The following is a 5,957-nucleotide window of genomic DNA, read 5'->3' on the forward strand; positions in this document are numbered from 1 at the left end:
CACGACACGACACGACACACGGCACGGCACGGCACGGCACGACACGACACGACACACGGCACGACACGACACGACACGACACGACACACGGCACGACATGGCACGACACGACACGACACACGGCACGGCACGGCACGGCACGACACGACACGACACGACACGACACGACACACGGCACGGCACGGCACGGCACGACACGACACGACACGACACGACACACGGCACGGCACGACACGACACACGGCACGACACGACACGACACGACACGACACACGGCACGGCACGACACGACACGACACGACACGACACACGGCACGACACGACACGACACGACACGACACGACACCACGATCGCAACAACGGTGGTGCGCACCTCAACTCAACACATTGGAAGTTTTCAGTTAAATGTGGGAAAAAAACAACCCAAAAAACACTTATTGTCATCCAGTTAAGTTATCAAACCATCCAGTTATCACCCATAGGGTTAAGGGGATTCACCCACAGGGAGAAATATTACTTCAGCCCCACCATCTCCTTCATACTCATAATTAATGTTCTGTGAGAGCTATCCCCCGGGGAAAATCGTATTTCTGTTTGCCTTGAAAAACAGCCCTGGTTCCAGATCGGTTTTCCGGGCCACTGCTATTCAAATATTACCACTGCCCGCCCCTGAGATGACAAGATGAGTTGAATTAATCGCTTCTCTCTTGTTCAACAACGTAATCAGATGCCATTATCGATTCCTTCCAACTCAAAACATTAGAGGAGACAGTGGGACTGTGTGGCTCCGTGGTTGTGGTGTTGTGGTTGAGCGTATACTATACTATCATCTTCATGTGAGGTCGGAGGTTCAAACCATGCCATGGGCTTTCTAGAAGATTTTGATTGAATGGCTCTTAAGAATAACAACAACAACAACGTGATGATAAATCTTGAATGTGCGTGTGTGTGCGCGCGCGCGCGCGTGTGTGTATGTGTGTGCGTGCGTGCGCGCGCGCGCGCGTGAGAGACAGAGATATATATATATATATATAGATATATATATAGATATATAGATATATATATATATATACAGATAGTATCGGTATCAGTAGCTGAAGGAGGCGTCACTGCGTTCGGTCAAATCCATGTACGCTACACCACATCTGCCAAGCAGATGCCTGACCAGCAGCGCAACCCAACGCGCTTCATACAGATAGACAGACAGATAGACAGACAGACAGAGACATAGACATAGATACAGATACAGAGACAGAGACAAAGAAAGAGTAGCACAAAGAAAGTAAGAGAAAACAAACTGTCTAAGAGGCAGCTCATTCACAATACCTTCTTCTGGAAACTTAAGCATACGACCGTTCCACGAAAAGAATCACAGAATGAAAGCTCTCGTTGATCATCGGAGCGGGAAATAGAAAGCGTCAACGTGAAGACGTCACCCCAGCTGACTGACTCTCAATGCGGGGTGAAGCCATAGACACAGAGGAGATAAGGATAAGCATCTTGAGTACAGTCAGTGAACGTCAGCGCCGTTTCTCTGTTTCAGCGGTCAGCAGACACCTCCGCTGCACGACTTTTCCTTCCTTCCTTCCTTCCTGGATACAGGAACGAACAGTCAGGCTGAGCCTGAAGACAGTGTGTGACCGACGGTTGTGCAGTTTACGAGGGAAATGGAAACAAACAAAGAAAGAAAGAGCAACAATGAAAAGACAAGACATACGGGAAGAAACAAGGAGGATTTTATTTCTCTTAACTCACTCAGTACGGCCAGTCCTCTCTTCACCTCTACACAGACCCCTCGGATGTCCTGTCGGTGTCTGAATGACCCAACCTTTAGCTTCCGTCGTCAGAATTGTGGTATTCTTTGTCAACATTCACCTCTTCAGTATAAGAGCCTTCCGTTAGCAATATTTTGATGATGGTAATTGGGGTGACACGCTGTTAACGTCGATTCTTTCGCCGTTCGTATGGAGAGAGTTAAATGTTCAGCCACACGTATTAGCGACAGCATACATCTAGTTAACCCTCTCACCGCCAGTCAATCTAGAGTACAAAATTCCCTTGTGGTATAAACACAGAAAAAAAAGTGGCTAAGAATAGCTGGGGATTTCCCTTGCGATGTATAGAAAATATGGCCTACCCTACCATTGAACATTAAGAGCGGTAGGCTCTTGGATAACAGACCAATGAATAGTCACCTTTCAGTGACATGGGTCCTCTACTACGCCTGTGCATAAATGCGAGCTTGGCGGTGAAACGGTTAAAGTTTTAATTTTCACATTTGAATGTTGTAATATTTTTTTAAATTACTAAAAAAGGTAGGGCATGAAATGGGTTATAGGATGAGCTGGGAGAAACAGGGCACTGTGGTGGACGGTGGAATCAAAGAGGAATGAATTTAAACACAAGACAGGCAGAAGGAAAGAAAGAGAAGAAAAAGAAAGACAAATGGAAGCGATTACCCATTCATTTGCTCAGCATCACTAACTCGATATTGCGGGACTGAGAAAAACGGAAGTGATAACTGACTGTTCATGGTCGACAGGAACAGTGGGTAACAACAACAACAACAACAGCAACAATAACAATAACTGCCACTACTACAACGAATGATAATAATAATAATAATAATAATAATAATAATAATAATAAAGGTATTTATATAGCTTAGAAAGCTCCAAATCTTGCGCAAAGGGACAAATCAAAACGCATTCATGCCAGTCATTCCCACGCATGTATAACACTGATTCAGACTGATGAAAGGCAAAACGTATAATAAAAAAAAAAATCAAACATCTAAATAGAAAGCTAGAGAATCTGTAGACCGGAAAGCGGGAGGGGAGTGGAGGGGGGTTGGGGGGGGGGGGGGGGGAAGCGAGAAGGAGCTATCTTGGAAAGAGGCCAGACTTGAAAGAGCTGAGTGCAGAGAGGTCTGACGATGCGAAAGAGGAAGCTCATTCCATGTGTGTAAGGTCCAGAGACTGAGAAAGAACGGCGAACGAGGAGATAAGCATCCCCCCCCCCCCCCCCGCCCCTCTCCTCCCCCCCCTCCCCCGCTCCCCCCACCCCCACCCCACCCCTCCCCCACATCCCCTTCCACTGCGATGGAGAAACGAAGACGACGTGGTTTTGGACGGTGAGGTCCTTTGCAAGGATGGAAGAAAAAGAGGCCGAGTTTATAGAGCTTGTCTCCCGTGAGTGGCTAATACCATCACCTTGTTCCTTGCTTATTTGACTGACCTGTTCCTACTCTGATTCAGTATAATTTGCTTTTTATCAATGCAGGTGAAAAGATCAAACCTTTACGACAGCAAACACTTACGTCTGTTGCAATGATTTTATTGCTTTCTGTCCGATATGGGTTTTCACTTGTCCTCATTCCCCAACATATCCCATTTCTTTCTTCTTCTTTTTTCTCTTTTTGTTGTTTTTGTTCTTGTTATTGTAATCTCTCTCTCTCTCTCTCTCTCTCTCTCTCTGTGTGTGTGTGTGTGTGTGTGTGTGTGTGTGTGTCCCAGTTTATCTCTGTCTCTCCTTCTCTCACTGTCTATCCATGTGTGTGTGTGTGTGTGTGTGCGTGCGTATATGTGTGTCTCTGTTTAGAAAGGAGGAATGATTGCCTCTTTCATAACACTAAACTTTAATTTCAGTTCACGTTGTTCATACCACCTGCAGCCACGTGAGGTCATTTTGCGTCTGAAAACACGTTAACCAACAACAACAACAAAAAAACACACAAAAAGAACAATGTATTTCATTCAGTATTTTTATACCCTGTGCAATCAAAATAATAAACTATTTTCTCAATAGCTCATTCTTTTTTTCTTTTTTCTTCCTTTTTTTCTTTCTTTCTTTTTATAGCGTATATCGTTAACACTCTTGGGAACCGGATACATCTGCATGCGTACATAACTTAGATTTCTTCTCCCCAAGCTGAAGACAGTTATTACATCTCCTGCATAATCTATTTTGTAATAGTGTGGCATTCGTGGGCAGCATGTCAGACTTCCTAAAGGCGATCCCCCCATCTCTCTCTCTCTCTCTCTCTCTCTCTCTCTCTCTCTATCTATCTACCTATCTATATTTATAGTATTCGTAAACTCTGTGTTTATATATTTAACCCCCTGAATATACAACAGGAATTCGTTGATAACAATGAAGAAAATTTAGAATCAATTTACAATACACAACAGGCGCTTTCGTTCTGCAGGTTTAAGTTAGTATGTATTTTACATTGAGTTGTCGCTACGTGATCACAATATTGTGTACTTCTGACCTCTTTCTAGGGGCCGGAGGCCTGGAGATTAAAGGTTTTTGTTCTTGTTCGTGTTCTGTCTATCTATCTATCTATCTCTTTCTCTCCTCATGTAGATGATGGCAAGCAAGCTTTATAAGCAACGCAATTGTCGCTTGGAGGTGTCATGCGTGCTTTGCTCCCCTTCGGAGGAGATACTAATTTAAAGAGAACACACACACACACACACACACACACACACACACACACACACACGCACACGCATAATTTATACATATACATCTTTATATGTTTTAATGAACGGCAGGTATTGTAAACATATTCTTTGAATTTCAAAACGTTTGTTTTGTTATTTTTCATTCCACATTCTGCATCACATTCTTCAATTCCGCATCTCATTGCAAGGTATTGTACTGAGAAAAGTAGTACATAATTATGGTAGACGCTTTCTAAAACTTCTATGTCAGTAAAGAGCACTGGCGCATTTAAATGACTGTTTTCCTCCTCTAGTCCTTTGTTCGGAACAAATGAATAATTTTGGCAATAAACAAAGAACAAGCTGAAATGTTTCAAGAGAACCAAGCTACAAACTGGCTTTCTCTCATATCTGTCATACACTGATGGTCCCAAAACACACTCATTTTCGTCTTCATGGAAGTTCCATTGCTTGTGAACGTTTCATCTTTGCTTCCGGTTTTCTCTATCATTCAGCAATAGTCATGTTTATTTCGACTATATTGATGTCATCGACTGATGAAGCTGCTATGCACAGTTTAGTTTTGTAGTTATGTAGAGCATTTCAACACAGATAGACACTTGTATCCCGATCGTCTCGGTAATTGGTGATGCTTGTGGTATTTACATAAAGAGTTACAGTAACAATTGTTAGATTCTGCTATGCCACCCTGTTCATAATTTTGGGGCTATGGGGGGAGGGAGAGGGACAACGAATATGAGTCTGAGTCTGTCATACAGTTTCAACATGTTGGAGACTTGGGCAACAATGATATTTTGCTTTCCTTTTTATTTTTGTTTTTTATTTTCATCTTTGTTTTTTTCTGTCTCGATGTTCTTCTTCCTCTTCTTCTCCTTTTTCTTCTTCGTCGTCGTTCGTGGGCTGCAACTCCCACGTTCACTCGCATGTCCACGAGTGGGCTTTTAGATGTATGGCCGTTTTTACCCCGCCATGTAGGCAACCATCCTCCGTTTTCGGGGGTGTGCATGCTGGGTATGTTCTTGTTTCCATAACCCACCGAACGCTGACATGGATTACAGGATCTTTAACTTGCGTATTTGATCTTCTGCGTGCGTATACACACGAAGGGGGTTCAGGCACTAGCAGGTCTGCACATATTATGTTGACCTGGGAGATGGGAAAAACCTCCACCATTTACCCACCAGGCGCCGTCACAGAGCTTCGATTGAAAGTCCAACGCTTTACCCGTTATTCGGCTATTGCGTCCGTTTCTCTTCAATCTTCCCTACTTTCTATCTCTGTATTATCCCCATGTATTCTGGTTTTCTGGTTTCTGTTTTCTTTGCATGTGGCTATAGCCATCTATTACCTTGTGCTCGTGAAGCGACAAAGATTAAGCATGCTCCGGGGCACCGGGAGTTTCCCTGACCAATAAAACGCTAACGAGACTTGCATCCACAGACGCTTAATAAGATACTTCTCCTTCCCCACTGGATCTTTTGGTATCAT

Source organism: Babylonia areolata, chromosome 19 (genome assembly GCF_041734735.1).
Source record: "Babylonia areolata isolate BAREFJ2019XMU chromosome 19, ASM4173473v1, whole genome shotgun sequence".
Taxonomy (NCBI): domain Eukaryota; kingdom Metazoa; phylum Mollusca; class Gastropoda; order Neogastropoda; family Buccinidae; genus Babylonia; species Babylonia areolata.